We start from the raw sequence: 21,762 nt of genomic DNA, 5'->3' as shown, positions 1-21,762 counted from the left end.
TGTTTTTTGTTTTTTTTGCATGCAGTTATTTCTCTAAACTGCCTGGGATGATCTCATGACCAGAAAGATGGTTTATAATATTGACCAATACATCAATTAATAAATGTACAAACACATTCATTCTGTAGCTTCTCATTATTTTATTTATTTTTGTTATATTTGTACCCCGCACTTTCCCACTCATGGCAGGCTCAATGTGGCTTACATGGGGCAATGGAGGGTTAATTGGCTTGCCCAGAGTCACAAGGAGCTGCCTGTGCCTGAAGTGGAAATTAAACTCAGTTCCTCAGGACCAAAGTCCACCACCCTAACCACTAGGCCACTCCTCCACTGTTGCTACTATTTGAGATTCTACATGGAATGTTGCTATTCCACTAGCAACATTCCATGTAGAAGTCGGCCCTTGCAGATCACCAATGTGGCCGCACAGGCTTCTGCTTCTGTGAGTCTAACGTCCTGCACATACGTGCAGGACATCAGACTCACAGAAACAGAAGCCTGTGCAGCCTTCTACATGGAATGTTGCTAGTGGAATAGCAACATTCCATGTAGAATCTCCAATAGTATCTATTTTATTTTTGTTACATTTGTATCCTGCACTTTCCCACTCATGGCTGGCTCAATGCGGCTTACATGGGGCAATGGAGGGTTAAGTGACTTGCCCAGAGTCACAAGGAGCTGCCTGTGCCTGAAGTGGGAATTGAACTCAGTTCCTCAGTTCCCCAGGACCAAAGTCCACCACTCTAACCACTAGGCCACTCCTCCACTCCTTTCTCATCTTACACCCCTACCTACAGTATAAAGTCTGTTCATCTGCAAGTCATTCTTATGTTTCCTAACTCCACACTGTCCACTTTGATACACCATATGCTTAGAACAGACTTTCTGAGTTGGTGCATTATGTTTCCTCTCTGATAAAGAGGTGGTTTTCATTAACCAACGGCGTTCTACAGGAGTTTTATTAAGTACTTTGGCTGTCTACACTGACCGATGGCATTTTATAGAAGTTTCTCTGGTGGGGAGTTGAACCCCTCACTTGTATATCTTGATATTAAACCTAGACCCCTGAGGCAGGCGTTGTTTATGCCGAAACACGGCCCGTCGGGTCTTATTACAATAAAGGACTCCTGTTGTCTCAGTCTTGAAGGCTCAGTTGTGCTTTTTTCTTTGTATGATTTTCGTGTATACTGTATTACCCTCTCTAGTCTCTCTCTGATAAAGGGCAGGCATGGGGGGGGGGGGGGGAAGGGGTGAAGGGAGTACAGGGCAATCACCCTAGCCCTCCATGCTAGAGGGACCTCCAAGTTTATCTGAAGCCAAAAAAGATACAACCTGCCAATTGGCTTTGGGGCGCCCTCTTAAATTTCTGTCCTGAGCCCCAGCATGTTTAACACTGGCCTTGTCTCTAATTGTATTAAAATTCAGATTAAAATCCTACCTTTTGATACTGCTTTTTAAAAAATAATTTTTACATAATAAATGAAATTCCCGAAACCTCTTAATAGAAATTATGTCTTGACTCTATTTCATACTGGTTAATTGAACACCATTTGGCACTTAACCCAACAAAAACCATTGGTTCATAGACTACAGGCCACCTATTATGCTTGACACTTGCTCCCAGTATTGATGGACCGCCACTGAAACTAGCTGATTTGTTTCGATACCTAGGCATCTACCTCGACTACCAACTTTCATGCCATCAACATATTTCTGCAGTTTTGAAGTGATGCTTTAATGCTCTTCATCTCATCTGTTCAGTTTGCAATTATGACTCAGCCTGCTTCACCTTAATTTATGCTTTTATTAATAACAAGACTCAATTATTGCAATTTGATTTATGCAGGCTTTCATTCCTCTCTGCTGTGTTCTTGTATATACATATAGACAGATTTGTGAATACTTGATATGTTCACTTACTTATAGCTTGGTGTTTTGATCAATGCCTTTTTAAGTCTGTTTTGTGTCCATATTACTTGTATATATTAATATAAATCATTTGCTATTCTAATTGGTATTTTGTGGCCTTGTTCGAGATGTATTTTTGGACCCCTGATGCAGGCCATTAGCCGAAACGACCCATGTCAGGTCTTATGTTGTTTTAATATTGTTGTACTGCATACTCCTTGGTTTTGGACATTTTTTTGGTTCTCCACCTCTTCTTTGGTTTGGCTATAGCCATAGCAGTATCACTGGCTATTTAGAATATTCCAGAGCTATGTATTTTAACTTGGGAAAGATGATATGCTGGGAGGAATTTATTGAGGATTTTGTATGCTCATTTAGAAAATTTCTTTTTTCTTCTTTTTAGGATAACACAAAGATGTTTTTATTGCATTCTATGAGGAATGTTTACCAAAGTACAATGAATTTATTTATTTTATTTATGTTCTGTGCTATCTTGAAATATTTGCACTTACCATGCTTAAATTGCAAAACATAAGGTGCAGTAAATTTAAGCCTATCCAGTAAATGTGGGTGTGTGTTGCCAGTATCTGCCCTGCATTTATTGCACAAGGAAGACACTAACTGCATATAACACTGCCCCCAGCTCCAAAAACCTAAAACCTCTGCTCATAGCTATGCAACACAATCCTCCTAATCATGATCCTCCAATCAAGACCCCCCATCCAAGCCCTTCAATCAAGACTTCTCAATTCAAGCACCCCCCCCCCCAAGGGATAGAAATTCAATCCTCTCGCCAACCGCAGGACTTATCGAGGAGTGTCCCTGATAGTCTAGTGGATAGGACAGGAGCAATCCCTCTCTGCTCCCACCCCATTGCTTCCTGGATTCAAAATGACAGCTATGACCCCTAGCAGTTGTCTCATGATAGTACCACTAAGGGTCAGTCGACCATAAAAGGGCAAGGGATGGCTGGTATTAGTGTATGGTAGCTGTTGTGTGGGCCCATGCTAACACCCACATCAACTACTTACTGCACCTTAGTAAACAGAGGCCTGTATATTAATTAAATTTTATATGTTTTTGTTATATTTTTATGCAATGATATATGTAATTTATTGATTGTAAACCATTTAAAGGCTGCGGTTATGAGTGGTACATTGAGTCAAATAAATAAATAGATAACCAAGATGGTGGCATACAAAGGAAGAAGTAAAAATAAAATTCGCTCAGATAAGAAGAAATCTTGCAGGCAGCCATACTCAGTGTGTCACACCTCTCACCTGCTTTCCGCAGTCTCTAGCAGCATTCTGTGCCAGAAGAATCTGTTTTACTTCCTGGAAACCCTACACTTCCTTTATAGCTCTGTAAGAGGGTGCTAACTGATGTCATACTTCCTGTCTAGTAGTGCTAGCTGATGTCATCACTTCCTGTCTAGTAGTATATAAAGAAGTTCCTGAATCCCAAACATGCCTTTGCAACAAGTCAAGTGTGAGTTGCAGCCTGTGTCTTCAGTCCTGTTCCAGCCTTGCTCCAGCCTTTTTTTTCATTCCTGTTCCAGCCTTGTTCCAGTCCTGTTTCAGTTTGTGCTTTCAGTCTTGTTCCAGTCTGTGTCCTCAGTTCTGTTCCAGTCTTGTTCCAGTCCTGTTTCAGTTTGTGCTTTCAGGCTTGTTCTAGGCTTGTTCTATCCTTGTTCCAGTCTGGTTCCAGTCCTGTTCCTGTCTGTTCCTTCAGCCTTGTTCCAGCCTTTTTCCAGTCCTGTTCCAGTCCAGGCATTGTTCCAGCTACTCCCTGGCCTTGACTCCATCAGGCTAGCCCCCAAGGGCTCTCTTAAGAGCCATTCTCCACCCTGACTTTGCCCCGCCCATGCTCTGCCCATGTGAACACTCCCCTGACAATTATGTGCTATACCATGTTAGTACATGATTATAGAATAACATACTAGTGTACCCTGTACACTTATGCACGTAAATGCTAATATTCTATAAACTGAAGTGCCCAACAGGCGTTTAAATTTAGGCAATCTGTTATAGAATGACGGGGTAGCTGTTAATGTGGCATTAAATACACATTAACAACTAATGCGCTATGCAGTTATCTTGCACTAATTGCCATGTTAACAGTTAATGCCCGTAGGAATAATGCTTATTACATCTGACAAAAAAATATCTCACTCCAAAGCAATAGTAGGTGCTAATCATGGAACCATATATGAGGTAAATCACCCACAATCGACTACACTTCCAAAAGATTTAACTAACAATAAAATTGTACGCACAAACAGTGAACACCCCTGGTCTGTCAATGCACCTCCCATGGCCAAGATCCCTTTTCAGTTATGCGCTAAAAGATTTGCAAGCATACCTCAAGCATTCACTTACGTTATGCCTTTAACAGTAGGTCAATTTGAAAAACTATTTAGGAGAAACGTTATCAATGTGGGCTACTGATAAGACATGCTATTTTCCTGTTAACTCCATTATTAGTAACTAGGTCTCAGTGCATTAAATTGGACCTATGCTAAAATAGCACAAGTTATGTAAAATAACAGGTCATAACAGTAGCCCACATTGATAACTATGCCTAAGGTGGGTAAATAGTGATTTAGAAGGATAGTAACTAACATGATAAGGGGAATAAAGTTCTATTTTTGCGAAATAATGCACATTAGGGCCAGATTCAGCAAATGAAGCTCAAAAATCAGCGCCAGAATAAATCAGCATGCAGCGCTATTCTATAAACATTGCTTCTGGCTGAACGCCCTTTATGGAATTGCATGCAATGCCATTTTCCATGCCCAAATTTGGTCATTAGGATTTACGCCTGCTGAAACCAGGTAAAATTCCTGGCAAACAATTTGGCACACAGATTGCCCCAACATGCCCATGCCCCTCCCATGGCCACACCCCCTTTTGGATTTGGGCACCCAGTAGTATAGAATAGGTTGCAGCCAGATGCATGTGCAAATCCTAATTGGGTACAATCTCAACTTATGCGCATAACATAATTGGTAAATGAGCCAATTTACTGCAATAATTGGGCACTAACAATCAATTATTGATGTTAATTGGCACCAAATTTGGGTGACCTCTATAAAATCCGGGGGTAAATGGCAAAATTGTGGGTTGTTTGCCCTTAACTTTCATTATTTTACTGCAATGCAAACTAAATAATAAAGATATGTAAATCATACAAATGCATGCAAAACACCTCTTTTGTTAAGCAAATTGATAGTGCAGCTTACATTTAACTTTGCGAGCTGCAGTATTTGTAAAAAGAGAGTGCTGTATTTTCATAACAAGGCCCTTAAGCATACAAAATGCAGCTAAATTAGGCTCAGAAATCCTGACATCATTTTTTAGTTAAGAAATTGTGTGAAGGGAAAGCATCATATACTCCCAAATTCTATAAATGGTGCTCAAAATTGCATGCACAAATTTGCACATGCGTCCAATTTGTTCATGCAATTTGGTTGAGTAATGAGACACTTAGCCACCAATAAATGGGCATTAATCAATTATTGGCGTTAACTGGCAACAATTTGAATTTATGTGTGCATCTTGCTACGCACTATTATGTAAAGACTAGTAAAAAAGGCCCGTTTCTGACACAAATGAAATGGGCGCTAGCAAGGTTTTCCTCAGAGTGTGTATGTTTGAGAGAGTGTATGTGAGAGTGACTGTGTGAGAGAGAGAGAGTGAATGTGCGAGTATGTGTGAGTGAGAGAGAGTGAGTCTGGGTGTGAGTGTGTCTGTGAGAGAGAGAGAGTGTGTGTGTGTGAGAATGAGAGTGTGTGCAAGTGCGTATGTGAGACACAGTGTGAGAGAGAGAGAGAGTGTGTTTCACACAGATACAGTGTGTGCGAGAGAGAGAGACTGAGTGTATGAGACCAAGAGAGTGTGTGAGTGACTGTGTGACACATAGGGGAGTGTGAATGTGATACAGTGTGAGACATAGAGTGTGTGAGAGTGAGAGAAAGACATTGACTGTGTGAGAGAGAGTGTGTGTGTGTGACAGAGATACCTCTCCTCCTCTCTGGTGTCAGGCCCCCCCTCCCTCCCTCCCTCCCTCCCTCTGGTCTCAGGCCCCCCTCTCTCTCTGGTGTCTGAGTGTTACATAAGTACATAAGTAGTGCCATACTGGGAAAGACCAAAGGTCCATCTAGCCCAGCATCCTGTCACCGACAGTGGCCAATCCAGGTCAAGGGCACCTGGCACGCTCCCCAAACGTAAAAACATTCCAGACAAGTTATACCTAAAAATGCGGAATTTTTCCAAGTCCATTTAATAGCGGTCTATGGACTTGTCCTTTAGGAATCTATCTAACCCCTTTTTAAACTCCGTCAAGCTAACCGCCCGTACCACGTTCTCCGGCAACGAATTCCAGAGTCTAATTACACGTTGGGTGAAGAAAAATTTTCTCCGATTCGTTTTAAATTTACCACACTGTAGCTTCAACTCATGCCCTCTAGTCCTAGTATTTTTGGATAGCGTGAACAGTCGCTTCACATCCACCCGATCCATTCCACCCATTATTTTATACACTTCTATCATATCTCCCCTCAGCCGTCTCTTCTCCAAGCTGAAAAGCCCTAGCCTTCTCAGCCTCTCTTCATAGGAAAGTCGTCCCATCCCCACTATCATTTTCGTCGCCCTTCGCTGTACCTTTTCCAATTCTACTATATCTTTTTTGAGATACGGAGACCAGTACTGAACACAATACTCCAGGTGCGGTCGCACCATGGAGCGATACAACGGCATTATAACATCCGCACACCTGGACTCCATACCCTTCCTAATAACACCCAACATTCTATTCGCTTTCCTAGCCGCAGCAGCACACTAGGCAGAAGGTTTCAGCGTATCATCGACGACGACACCCAGATCCCTTTCTTGATCCGTAACTCCTAACGCGGAACCTTGCAAGACGTAGCTATAATTCGGGTTCCTCTTACCCACATGCATCACTTTGCACTTGTCAACATTGAACTTCATCTGCCACTTGCACGCCCATTCTCCCAGTCTCGCAAGGTCCTCCTGTAATCGTTCACATTCCTCCTGCGACTTGACGACCCTGAATAATTTTGTGTCATCGGCGAATTTAATTACCTCACTAGTTATTCCCATCTCTAGGTCATTTATAAATACATTAAAAAGCAACGGACCCAGCATAGACCCCTGCGGGACCCCACTAACTACCCTCCTCCACTGAGAATACTGGCCACGCAATCCTACTCTCTGCTTCCTATCTTTCAACCAGTTCTTAATCCATAATAATACCCTACCTCCGATTCCATGACTCTGCAATTTCTTCAGGAGTCTTTCGTGCGGCACTTTGTCAAACGCCTTCTGAAAATCCAGATATACAATATCAACCGGCTCCCCATTGTCCACATGTTTGCTTACCCCCTCAAAAAAATGCATTAGATTGGTGAGGCAAGACTTCCCTTCACTAAATCCGTGCTGACTTTGTCTCATCAGTCCATGTTTTTGTATATGCTCTGCAATTTTATTCTTAATAATAGCCTCCACCATCTTGCCCGGCACCGACGTCAGACTCACCGGTCTATAATTTCCCGGATCTCCTCTGGAACCCTTCTTAAAAATCGGAGTAACATTGGCTACCCTCCAGTCTTCCGGTACTACACTCGATTTTAGGGACAGATTGCATATTTCTAACAGTAGCTCCGCAAGTTCATTTTTTAGTTCTATTAATACTCTGGGATGAGTACCATCAGGTCCCGGTGATTTACTACTCTTCAGCTTGCTGAACTGACCCATTACATCCTCCAAGGTTACAGAGAATTTGTTTAGTTTCTCCGACTCCCCCGCTTCAAATATTCTTTCCGGCACCGGTGTCCCCCCCAAATCCTCCTCGGTGAAGACCGAAGCAAAGAATTCATTTAATTTCTCCGCTACGGCTTTGTCCTCCTTGATCGCCCCTTTTACACCATTTTCGTCCAGCAGCCCAACCGACTCTTTGGCCGGTTTCCTGCTTTTAATGTATCTAAAAAAAATTTTACTATGCAGGACGCTGAGCTCTGGCTGTGCTTCAAGGAACTGACCAATCCTATTAAATAGAATTCACCTCCAACATTCTGAAGCCTAGAAACCTCGTGTGGTTGGTCACTTCTGCTTGTGACGAACCCGGAAGTACGTGATGTCAATTCAGGAGATGGATACAGAGAGCAGGAATGCCTCAGCCATGCAGTCAGCTTCAGAATGTTGGAGGTGTGTTTTATTATATAGGATGTGTGCATAAATTTTTTTAATGTGGAACTGAAAAGGGGCGTGGCCATGGGAGGGGCATGGGCAGGTCAGGGGCATTCACTAAAGATATGCACAGTATTATAGGATTTGGGTGATCCCTAAGGGGTCCTTTTACAAAGGCACGCTGAAAAATGGCTTGCGGTAGTATAGTCACGGGTTTTGGGTGTGCGTCCATCCATTTTTTAGCGCGCCTGTAAAAAAGGTCTTTTTAAAATTTTTGACGAAAATGGACATGTGTCAAAATGCATGTCCATTTTGGGTCTGAGACCTTACGTCAGCCATTGACCTAGCGGTAAAGACTCACACGGTAACCAGGCAGTCATGACCTATGCACGCCAAATGCCACTTGGCGCATGTCCGTTACGTGCGCCCGAAAATAAAAAACATGTTTTCAGATGCGCGTATCGGACGCCCTCCAAAAACGAAATTACTACGAGAGCCACACAGTAGTCGGGCAGTAACTCCATTTTGGCACGCGTTGTGTGCGTGTAGACGCTTATGCGGCTTAGTAAAAGGACCCCTAAGCGACTTGGAGCTGATCATTTGCACCGCACTATGGCTGAGGAAGGAGGGTTAGTGTTTGAAATTGTTATGGTTGCTTGAGTAGGGTAGCATTACTATTTGGGTTGCTACTTGCTGCTGGAATTTTGCTGATTTTCCCGCACTGCCCAATTTAGAATTGATGCTAAAACGAAGATTTGTAAAACGAAGATTTGACCTCTGCAAAATTGTAATCGAATCAATGGTGTTGGCAACATTGGTTACAGCTCCTGTTTGTTAGACAGCCCGTTTTTTGCTCAGGATTTACTGACTGCCCCGTGCTCTCTGCTTTAAAGGTTGCTAGGAGTGCTGTGCCCACCCTTGTATTTTTTTTTTTCCTGCAGTCATGATGGGTACAAACTTAAAAGCCCTTTCCTGTTTTTGTTTGTCTAGAATCCTGAGAAGAGAATAAAATCCTAACCCACTCTGTACGTGCTGCCCGCTTGGACTCTCCTGTCTTGTCCTGCTGACGTTAGATCCCATATTCCTTGTGGAAACCGGGACTATCTCTGTTTTGCTTGACATGATTTATGTTTTAATCAGAACAGCCTATGGCTATTTGGCAGGGATTTTAAGGGCACAAAACCAAACCCACAAAAGTGACACATTAATGTTGAGAGAATTTTAAAAGTGAAAAAAAAAATCATGATTATCCAACTCTTGTTCTTCCTTAACAGTGAAAATAGCTACATTTCCATAAGGTGTGAAGAATAAAACGCAAGACTGAAAACCAAGACTCTTAATTTTGCCTCAAATTTTGGGCTTTACTGTTTCTATAGAGACGAAAAGAAAGCTTTGACTCCCCTACCCAGCTATTAAAGTTTAGTGCATTGAAAACTGTCCTCATGCTGTGACACCCTTTCAGGGAGTAGAATAGGGTCTGAACTAATCCACGAAAGTTGTCATGCTATGAACTAGTAGTCAGGCTTTTTTCCTTTCAATTGAATCTAAAACTATACTGTACTTCACAGTTGATTGGCCCTTCGGGATAGAAAGCCTCAATATCCCTGCTGGAAGCAAGCTCCTCTTCACACACTGGTGTTGAACATGGAAAGATCTGGTTTCTATGGCATAATTACGAACCCTAAGATATTAAAGTATTAAGAATTAGCCTCTCTTTTTCCTGTCTAACTGTGTAACTCAAAATGTTTTTGTTTTCCTGAAAAAAAAAAGAAAAAAAATGTCTGGCTAACTTTTGGTACACGCCTCTATTTCATTATTGGTAAGTTACCTTGGCTGGAAACAAGGGACCTAGTTGTGAATTTTTTTTTTTCCCCCACCACAAAGAGCCTTTATTCATTACAGGCGTTTTTCTAGTTTTGTTGCCTGTGTCAAAAATCTTTATTTGAATAGAGTCTCAGGAGGGTCTTTTCTTTTCAGTTCTACATACGTATATATATAAGAGGAAATAAAATCCAAACTCAGACACCGTCATTCTCATGCATCTGAGAAAGGTAACCGAGATTTTATTTGCTATCATGCAAGCTTCTAAACAGCCTATCGGTTTCAGAAGAAAGCAAAATTCCCACTGTATCTGTGGACCTAAAAGTACTTGTGTTGTGACCAACGGATTTTGCAAGTCTGATATTAATATCACCTGATGACGAGGCGCAATCATATTTCTGCAGGCTATCCAAGCAGATCTTTGCAGGTTAAGTAAAAACAAAACAAAACTATGGCTTTCTCAATTGAAATCTTATTTTTTTATTTCTATACTGAGAAATATCTTTATCTATGCAGACCAAAAGGGGGCACCAGGGTCTTAACAAAACTGGCATTGTTTTGGATAATGAAAATACAAACTCAAGAAATGTATATAGTTTTTTTTTTTTTAAATGTTCTCCAAGGTAAATTAAGAAATGTAGAACAACCAACTCTCTTCTTAAATCACCTGGCTAAGTTAATAGCTTTTTGTAAACAAGCCAAGTTTGATTGAAGGAATTAGCCTTCACTACAGTACTTTCAGTTCCTGCAGCTGTAAATAATGCCCACTTTTGTTGCTAATGAAATTAAAGCGATTGAGGGAAATTTTGAAATGCCTAATGCTTTTTATTTACTGAAAGTTGCAATGTGCCATTGATGGGGGGAATGGTGCGGGTGGTAGTGGTTGGTGGCTTGAAGGAGAAGAGGGGGTTGTGTTTTCGCTTTTTGGGTCAGTTTGCGTCCCCTTAATGAAATGCTTTGCTTTTTGCATGCTCTACCGTTACTCAGACAGTCTAAAGCAACAAATTAGGATCCTGGGACCTTTGTCAGCATAGCTAACAGAATGAGAAAAACACTGAAAAACTAGTGTCAGCTGTACCAAATAATTAGTACTTCTCAGATGGTGGTAAGTCTGTAAAACGTATAACTTAATTTGGAAGGGGACCTGAATTCATAGAAGGTCAAAATATTGAAAAGCCAACCTGTGAAGAAAGTATGCTCAAGCCTACGTTACGTTTTGATGCAGTATGTTAACTTCAATTGGAAAATACCCTTCAATATAAACTCTTCATGAAATGTTATTTATCAATGAAAGGTTCCAAAGACTGTCTTTCAAACAGGCTTTTTTTTTTTTTTGCTGTTGTTGTTTTTTAAATATATGTTTTTTATCCTTCAGCATGCAAAAATGCCACAAATGCAGGTCTCTGGCTTATTTAGAAGAATGTTCACAGTCTTAAATCAAGACATTATTCTTTCAGATTCAAATATTTTAAATCTCTTTTTTAATGGAGTCATTCATTTATGGCTCATATATAATACAGCGGCGGTCAGTAGTTTATAAGCTGCTCTTAATTTAATGCAATTTTGATATATTTAACGTTACACTGTAACAAAGTCTAAAAAAATTATATTTTTGAAATGCTTTTATTATGGGGGATAAATTATGCCTTAAGAGCAATGCAAAGTGTTCCCTGTCATTTAAATCTGGTTCACTATTAGAAGGTCAACAACAAGTTTTTATGTTCAATATAGTCAATATACTGATAATATACATATTTAATTATTTCATTATATAATTAAGCTAAGTTTGTAAGGAGCAATTGGGATATGCCTATACTACCATAATGCTGCTGTGGTTATGAAATATGAATAACATTTTTTTGTGATTTTGATTACCAGAAAGAATTTTGATGCCTCGTAACTACAATATGATTGCATAATTTATATGGGGCCAAATGTACTAAGATTTTTTTTCCCCTCCATTGACACAAAATAGGGAAAAGCTGTTTAGTAAGGGAAGTAGAATTGAAAAGCTCTCTCTTTGTTACAGCAAATAATATCCAAGGAAGAAAATGTTTGCACGTGTGCAGTAGGTTAAATGGAAAGGTCTGCAGGCTGCTGTTATCATGCCTATGCTACAATGACCTACCCAGGAATGCCTCAAACACAGCTGCCAGAGGACGGGCTTTTGTCTGCAATGTTTTATATTTTTCTCTTGTTCTGGTTTCAAGTGCTTGTCTCTTATTTGCTGTATTAAGTTTGGTTATGTATATGCCCCCAAATAGCCCCCAAAGAGCCTGAAATGTTATGCTCTTAGTAAGGTCATATTGTGACTTGAAATGTATTTTATAGCTTATTTTTGTTTATTCTGCAGAATGATAACCTTTTTAAAACTAGCTGCCTTTAATTTTTTTTTTTTTTAATTTGATACACCGACTGGAAATAAATATTTAGAAAAAATTAGAGGCAGGTGCTACATTCAACCCTAGTTTGTGAGCCCACTAGAGACAGAGAAAGTATCCATATATAAAATGTAAACTGCTTTGGTTGTACCACGGAAAGGCAGTATATCAGATGCTCAACTCATACCCATACCATACCACAACCGAACCCCAGAAAAAGTAGGCTTGCACACACACAAAAAGCAACAGAAAACAAACAGAGCTCTGTGTGCCAATGAAAAAAGCTTTTTTGTACAAAATGTTTCGCCAGCTGGCTGCATCAGGGGTAATTGTATGTATGAGTACTTGTAATATATTAGTATTTCAAAGGGTTCTTGGTATCACTGTAAATACTAACATATTATATGATACCACTGTCCACTAAACTTCCACACTGGGGCTGAGAACAAATTGACATAATCCATTTATTGAGAACGTTGAATTGTATTGATTTCTATTCTAGAAAAATACTCAGTGTCTGAAGTCTATTTACACTTACATAGTAACATAGTAAATGACGGCAGATAAAGACCTGTACGGTCCATCCAGTCTGCCCAACAAGATACTTTATATGTATACCCGAGTTTGATTTGTCCTTGCCTCTCTCTCTCTCTCGCTCCGTACTCAGTAATGAGCTCTGATGCAGCCGGTTGGCAAAACACGCTTGTTGTTCAATAAAAAAAAATTTTCATTGAACTTTGTGCATACTCCTACTGTTTCTGGAAATAAATATTTGCCATCTGACTGTGTCCTATTACACAGATGGAAAGATATCGGTGGTCATTTTAGAAGGCTATTTGCATTGGAGGCATGCACAACCCCCCCCCCCCTTCCTTTTTACAAAACTGCACCAGCAGCTGCCAGTATGGTAATGCCAACACAGCCCATTCAAAGTGGGCTGTGTCAGCATTACCGCATGGCAGCCACTAGCTCGGCTTTGTAAAGGGGGGGGGGGGTCATGTTGCATAAATGTCTAAATTCCCATTTTACAAAACTGGGATATGCATATCTCAGACCCAAGTGCATGCAAATGACGATGTGGTGTTGTCTGGGTGTATTTTGAGTAGGACAAGGGCATACCTAGAAATCACATGTTTATTCCACATTTTAGAAGTGGAATAAATATCCATGTCCTATAAGGTCGACATCTGGATTTACACCTGCTACCCAGCACATTTAGATTTTGGCAAACTGCTCCTGGAGAGATTTTATACAATAAGGCCCTGAGCTAAAATAACCGGACTTGAGATAAAGTAACTTGACTTAACAGTAGCCCATGTTGATAACGTCCCTTGAAATGGCAAAAGCCCTTTAGTATATTTGGCCTGAGTTTGCTCTTGTTCTTTTTATTTATTTAAATAAACTGGATCCAATCATGATGAAAACCCATTTGTATTATAATTATTACATATTTGTAAAGATCAACATCCACACTCACAAGTAACTTTTTCTCTGTAATATTTGTAGGGGGTAGAGGAAAAGACTTCACATACCCGGTAACCACTTATTGTGTTTTTAATAGTGAACCGCGCTGCTTAGCACTTACACGTGAAATAAATTTTTCTTTTTTGTAAGGCTGCTAGCGAGCATCGTCATGAGTCAAAAACCCTCACCCTTTACATTCTTTTTTCTTTAATTTTAATTTTTCATATACAATACTATAATACTCTTTGTACTTTTAGTGTTTTTAAACATGAATAAACACTTAGCTGCTGTTGCACTTGAACTAGTGGGAACGCCCAACAGCGAGCTCCTGTTTCGCTTGATGCTTCATAAGGAGCGGGACCCTTAGTTTCTTACAACGCTCTGACGCTGTGCGGCTTCTACAGAAGTGTTCTGACAGGTAATTACAAGGAGTTTTTAACACCAGGAAACTTTCAAATGGTGATTCAGATTATTGAAGATTCCACATTTTGATTATTTCGATGGTTTGTTGCTAGGGGCTTCTAAAGAAATTTTTGAAGTCCCTTCAATCAGCACAAAATGCAGTGGCAAAAGTAATTTTTGATATATTTATATTTTTAATGCTGTTTTAGGGCTTTTTTCTTTTCTCATGTTTTGTGCTAATTTTTTCACTAGCACACGAGACTTGCAAAAAAGTTTATGTAGGAGCACTTACTACTTCCGTGTCAACGCTGCATTAACTAGTTAGTGTGTGCTAATCGGGGCATGCTAGCTGGTTAACACAGACATGCCCATTCCTCACCCATGCCCCTTTTCAAAAATATTAAAAAAAATTAATTAATGCGCACTTACCCCTGGATTCTATACAGAGCACCAAGAGATCCGCTCTGAAATCTGCATGGATTCTATAATAATATATATAACTTTACAAGCATAGGGTGTTGTTTACTAAAGCTTAGCTTGAGTTATCTGCAGCAGGGCCCATAGGAATAAAATGGGCCCTGCTGCAGATAACTCGAGCTAAGCTTTAGTAAACAGGGGGGGGGGGGGTTAACAGGCTAATGAGTACTGATAACAGCACTTAACAAGCATAATTGAAGGGCGCCGGCCATCTATTTGGCCGGCGCCGCAAAGAGCAGCCCCAAACCGTATTATCGAAAAAGATGGCTGACCATCTTTCGTTTCGATAATACGGTTGGGGCTGGCCAAATGTCAGAGATGGCCGGATTTGAGATGGCCGGCATCGTTTTTCGCCGATAATGGAAACTAATGCCGGCGATTTCAAACCCGGCCAAATCCAAGGCATTTGGTCATGGGAGGAGCCAGCATTTGTAGTGCACTGGTCCCCCTGACATGCCAGGATACCAACCGGGCACCCAAGGGGGCACTGCAGTGGACTTCAAAAATAGCTCCCAGGTGCATAGCTCCCTTACCTTGGGTGCTGAGCCCCCCAAATCCCCCCCAAAACCCACTCCCCACAACTGTACACCACTTCCATAGCCCTTAGGGATGAAGGGGGGCACCTACACGTGGGTACAGTGGGTTTTGGGGGGTTTTGGAGGGCTTAACATTTACCACCACAAGTGTAACAGGTAGGGGGAGATGCTCCTGGGTCCACCTGCCTGAAGTGCACTGCACCCACTAAATACTGCTCTAGGGACCTGCATACTGCTGTCATGGAGCTGGGTAACACCTTTGAGGCTGGCATAGAGGCTGGCAAAAAATGTTTTTTTTGGGGTGGGAGGGGGTTGGTGACCACTGGGGCAGTAAGGGGAGGTCATCCCCAATTCCCTCCGGTGGTCATTTGGTCAGTTGGGGCACCTTTTTGAAACTTGGTCCTGAAATAAAAGGGACCAAGTGAAGCTGGCGAAATGCTTGTCAGGGCTGGCTTTCTTTTTCCATTATTGTGCAAAGCCGGCCATCTCGTGAGCACGCCCCCATCCCACCCCATCCCGCCTTCGCTACCCTACCAACACACCCCCTTGAAGTTTGGCCAGCTCCGCGACAGAAAGCAGCTGGTGCCAGTCAAAATCGGCTTTCGATTATACCGATTTGGCTGGGTTCAGGAGATCGCTGGCCATCTCCAGATTTGTGTCGGAAGATGGCCAGCGATCTCCTTTGAAAATAAGCTGGCAAGTCACTAAGCGTATTGTGTAACAATGTGCGCTGAACTAATGCAAGCAGGCAAAAAGGGGTGTGGTTATGGGTGGGAAAATGGGTGTTTCAAGGGCGTTCTGAATATGGCCCAGTGCCCCTAAATCTACATGCTGGGATTTACGCCACATTGTCATTGGTATAAATGGATGTGCATAGGTTTAGGCGCTGAAATTATTAACTAAGTGTATTCTATAATCAGCCCTTAAACCTAGGCACTGATTTTAGAATACGCTTAGTCGGCACTGATTTCAGCAACAATTTTTTAGGTGCCATATATGGAATCTCTGCCTTAGTGCACACAAAGTACAAAATTAGCATAAAATGCTTTAATGCGTTTTGCGGTGTTTTTCCACGCACTAAGCACGCATCAGGGTTTAATGTGTTTTAGTAAAAGGACCCATAAGTTTCACTGCATAAAATGGAACCTGTGCGAAAATAGCACGCGCTAGTGGCAAAATAACAGGTCATAACTGTAGCCCACGTTGATAACCACACCTCTTACTGACAGACATTTCATACATCAACTTTGTGTAGCTTAGACCCAGTAAATAAAGAGCTACGTTTAAATACTGGTCACAATTGCGTTGGGTTGGTCCAATCAAAATGTATTGCCTGCAACTTGTTTGTTGTCCTTCATGTGTACTTATTTAAGTGGTTTAATAGAGCAACCACACTACTTCATTCATCTGTGTGTGTTACAATTACATCCTCAGTGCATTTTAGAGTATAAAAGAATAATGAATCCCTTGAGTACAATATGGGCTCAATGTTCTATCTGTGGAAGTAGCTGCTCATTCATTGTTTAGACTGCTTGACATGGGTGCAGCCTTTTGTCTGTAATTGGAGTGATAATCACATCAGATGTAAAGAGGTTGTTTATTCTCAAGGACAAGAAAACTTTTAATGGGAATAGCAGAGGAAAAAAGACACAGTTTTAGGACTATTTTTTTTAAAAGAAGTGCAGGAGGAATCTTATGTTAAGGTATGGCTGAAGCTTCAACACATTTTAAAAAAATTGTTTTGTAATACATGAAGTCCTTTTCACCCCATCGTGCATTTTCCAAGGAATCTTTATAGTAAGATCAGAGCTAATAGCCAAAAACCAAAACAAATAAAAGATGACATGCTTTCTATGACACCTGGAATGTTTCTTTTATCGTCATGCGCAATTAGAATTTCAAGAGGTCAATATTCAAAGAGAGGCTGAGCTGAAAAGTTAATCAGAGAACTTTGGTTAACATTTGCTGGATTATCAGCCTATATTCAGGGCCGAAAAAAAAACCCACTGAGTGCTATTCTTTTTTTTCCCCCCTTTATTTATAAGTTTCATTAATACATTTACATTGAATAAATGTTTTGAGAACAAAGAAATAACATAGTATTAGTAATATAAAATAAATCAACCAAAAAATTACACATTTGTTTGTCCACAATATTTCTTTGGCAAGATACTAAGAAATTATTTAAGTAAATACATTTAAACTAAGAGGGGGAATGCGAATAGGCAGCTAGCGATTTCCAGTGTTCAAACTGTGGGGGTATCTTTACTACCAGCCGCTCCGTCTTCATGTGATAATATAAAGTCCTGTAGTTTTTTAGGATCAAAGAAAGCATAATTAACAGTGTTTAAGGAAATCAGGCATCTACAGGGAAATTTTACACTGAGTGCTATTCTGTAAGTCACGGGGGGCACGCTTAATTTAGGTATGTCCATTTACAACAACGAAAATGTGGTATAAATTTAAGCATGGAGTCCTCGTATTCTATAATTCCACACATAGCAAAAAATCAAGATCTGTTCCAAACCTCCCGTGACCCGCCCATTTCCTCGCCCCCTTTTTTGGGACACGTGTAAAATTTAGGCATGGATCACATGCCTAAATTTACAAGCATACACTTTATTGATTCTAATTAGCTCCAATAATAGCTTGTTTAAAAAAAAGCCTGGTGCTAATTGGCTAATTATTCAATTATGAGATATGCACAATTTGAGCACAAGTCCAAATTTGCACACACATCTCAAAGCGCCCTTTATAGAATTAGGGGGTAAATGTGGCAGTGATGCACATAACTTATAGGTATACTGTAAGTTAAGTATGTACATGTCGGCACTGTCGCTGCCCTACCCAGGCCCTCCCCTGTAACCGCCAACCTAAAATTGTGTGTGAAGCCATTTCAGTGCATAATTCTAGAATAGCTGGTAAACACCTTAGAACAATTTATGTGCATAAGTATACGCTTACCCATGTAAATGCTGGTATTTTATAAATTGAGACATGCAACAGGACTTTAAATTTCTGCACCCTGTTATAGAATGAGGGGGCTAGGGAGGAATATTGGTGCAGAATGCAGAGTGACAGCATATACAGAGAACACCCCCAGTTTCACATCTAAAAGCATGTACAGGGAGTAACCCCAGCCTCACATCTTTCCGTACAACTTAATTTTGTATGAGTTTCAAGTTGTCCAAACATAATTTAGCTGCTTAGGGGGGTATTTATCAAGGTAGGTAAATTCAGACTTTTACTGCCCCTTTAATTTCTCACAGGAGTGGTTATCAATAGAAATCAAACAAAATAAAACATGGAAAAGAAAATAAGATGATACCTTTTTTATTGGACATAACTTAATACATTTCTTGATTAGCTTTCGAAGGTTGCCCTTCTTCCTCAGATCAGAAATAAGCAAATGTGCTAGCTGACAGTGTATATAAGTGAAAACATTCAAGCATTACTATGACAGTAAAATAGATACCATTGGAGATTCTACATGGAATGTTGCTACTATTGGAGATTCTACATGGAATGTTGCTATACCACTAGCAACATTCCATGTAGAAGGCTGCGCAGGCTTCTGTTTCTGTGAGTCTGACATCCTGCACGTACGTGCAGGACGTCAGACTCACAGAAGCAGAAGCCTGCGCGGCCACGTTGGTGATCTACAAGGGCCGACTTCTACATGGAATGTTGCTAGTGGAATAGCAACATTCCATGTAGAATCTATAGAAATCAAACAAAATAAAACATGGAAAAGAAAATAAGATGATACCTTTTTTATTGGACGTAACTTAATACATTTCTTGATTAGCTTTCGAAGGTTGCCCTTCTTCGTCAGATCGGAAATAAGCAAATGTGCTAGCTGACAGTGTATGTAAGTGAAAACATTCAAGCATTACTATGACAGTCTGACAGGGTGGGAGGATGGGGGTGGGTAGGAGGTATGCATGGGGACATCAAAGCATATCATTGATATTCTAACAGGGTGGGTGTGGATAGGTGAGGGGTGGGGTGATCAACAGAGACATACAGTTTTATGGTTTATAATGGGCTAGGAACCCCAGATCCTTGTTAAGTCCTTTCTGTTGGGTGTTAAAATATTCAATCATTCTGACTTCAAAGGTCTTACGTTCTTGTATGGTTTTAAAGTTACCTTTGAGGATTCTCACTGTGAAATCACTGGTACAGTGTCCTGGTCCAGTAAAATGTTGACCAACAGGAGTGGCTAATCTGCAGTAGCTCAGTATCACAAGGTAGTCAGCCACACAGTATATGAATATTGCTGCTTTTAATCAACCTCACAAGTAGGGTTATTCAGTGGTGTAGCTAGGACTGAATGGGCCCTGGGCGGGAAAACTGAGTTGGGCCTTCTATAACATCGTGTTGTTCATTTTGTGGCTCTGTGGTCTGATGCTCCCCAGCATGGAAACATACTGTCGGCCTTTTGCGGGTGACTTTTTTCTAGGAATAACTGTTCACTGCAAGCCACATCATTCAATTTGCCTAGTAATAAGCTGTTTTGCATGCATTTGCATGCCTTGCATCTCATTACTGCGTAATTCACTATTCCTAATATTTATGTGTGTGACAGTAACATAACATGCGTTATTGTTCTTTAACATTTGTTAAGGAGAAAATAATGTGCGTTAGGGCCATAATGCAGATTAATAACTATCCCCTCTAGAGTTTGGGGGGAAGGGGAGGGGAATTTTAATCATGAAGATTTCTCTGGATAACGCCTATAGGTATCCGGAGAAACAGTTTTGAATATTGACCTCCAAGGGTACAAAAACACCACTCAACCATAACACCTACCTGTTAAACAAAATTCATGTATGATTTCTAAGCCACATATGATGTACTTTTTAAATTAGTAAAACATGTACTTCTATACTAATTTATATGTTAAATCATATAAGTTCCAGTTTATAAAGTATGCTAATGTTTTGCAGTTACTGCATGGTAATTAATTAACAATGGTAACTGCAAACCCCTGCATGATGGAGGCATTCCCGGCAGTTTCAAGATGGCTACTGTGCAGATTAACACAGAGAAAACGATGCTACCAAGAGTTAATGGCTTGGCTGATAATACATGATGCTCTTAGTTACATCTTTTGAGGTGGCATTAACTGCTCTGTATACTGCAAAGACGCAGATTTTATTCCTGACAGGTTTGAATAATTCAGGTTTTCCTGATTCTTTTTTCTCATGAAGGAACTGACATTCTTATTTTTGGACTTCTCATTAGCTATGAAGCCTCATCTTAAAGGGGGTCATTCGATACCTTTTTGTTTTAAAGCTCAGGACTCTTCGATCCGTAAGTGACTTTTTGAGCATGAATAATTTCTGTACAGTTGATCAGGCATTTGTGTTTCCTTTGGTCGATTATTGTAATGTTCTATTTTTAGGACTTCTGATGAAATGACAGGTGGCACAAAACGCAGCGGCTTGTCAGATTTCAGGTATCTCCAGCTATGAACATATTTCTCGGATTCTTAAACAATTACATTGGCTACCTGTCTATAGAAGAACATGTTTTAAAATCATGACGTCAATTTTTAAAGCTGTTCTCGATGAATCGCCACTATATATCGCTGCCACTCTCAAAATCTATATGCCATCTTGAACCTTAAGTTCTGCTGATAAATATTTCCTTGATGTCCCTTCTTTTAGGCAGGTGAGACTGGAGGGACTCTTTGTGTTTGATTGCAGGTCCTAAATTCTGAAACACATTGCCTTTGAATCTATGTCAGTGCAGGTAACTTCTCACTTTTCACAAGCTGTTGAATGTATTGTTTTTTTTAAAAAGGCATTTTCAGGCACTTGAGTTGTACTCTTAATTTTGTACTGTTCCTGTATTGAATGGTATGTAACTTATTTTAATTATGTATGTATTTTGGACACCGCCTAGCTTTGGAGATAGAGTGGTTTATATAATTTGTACAATAAATACATTTACTGTATTAACAGTTAATATATGGTAACAAACTTCATAGTCTGGCATAGTCCCTGCTCCTTGCCTACCCCAAAATGTCATTTTCCATGTTAGCTATTTAAGGGTTCCTTTTACCTAGCTGTGGGAAAAAGGACCCTGTGTTAGCGGCAGAGGCCATTTTTCCCCGCGTGCCAGGGCCCTTTTTACCGCAGCACGTAAAAAAAGCCACCAGCACACATGGCCATGCGGTAAGAGAACTCTTACCGCATGGCCGTGTGGCAGGGAACCCTTACTGTCACCCACTGAGGTGGTGAAAAGGGCTGCCGCGCTAACCTGGCAGTAACTGGGCAACGCGCAGCAATGCCCAATTACTTCCGGGTTATTGCCATGCAAACCATTTCCAGGGGTTTTCTTTTTCCCCCGGAAATGGTGCATGCTCGAGGCAGGACTACCGCCGGCGGTAGTCCCAGAAAAGCGAGCAGTAAGTCCACGTTGGGCTTTCCGCTGCTCTGTAAAAGAGCCCCTAAGCCCCCTGTTTACTATGCTGCACTAGTGGCTGCTGTATGCTTATGCCGACACAGCCCATTCACTTTGAATAGGCTGTGTCAGCACTGCTGTGTAGCTTAGTAA

The sequence above is a fragment of the Microcaecilia unicolor genome, chromosome 7 (assembly GCF_901765095.1).
Source record: "Microcaecilia unicolor chromosome 7, aMicUni1.1, whole genome shotgun sequence".
Taxonomy (NCBI): domain Eukaryota; kingdom Metazoa; phylum Chordata; class Amphibia; order Gymnophiona; family Siphonopidae; genus Microcaecilia; species Microcaecilia unicolor.
This window is presented reverse-complemented; position numbering follows the sequence as displayed.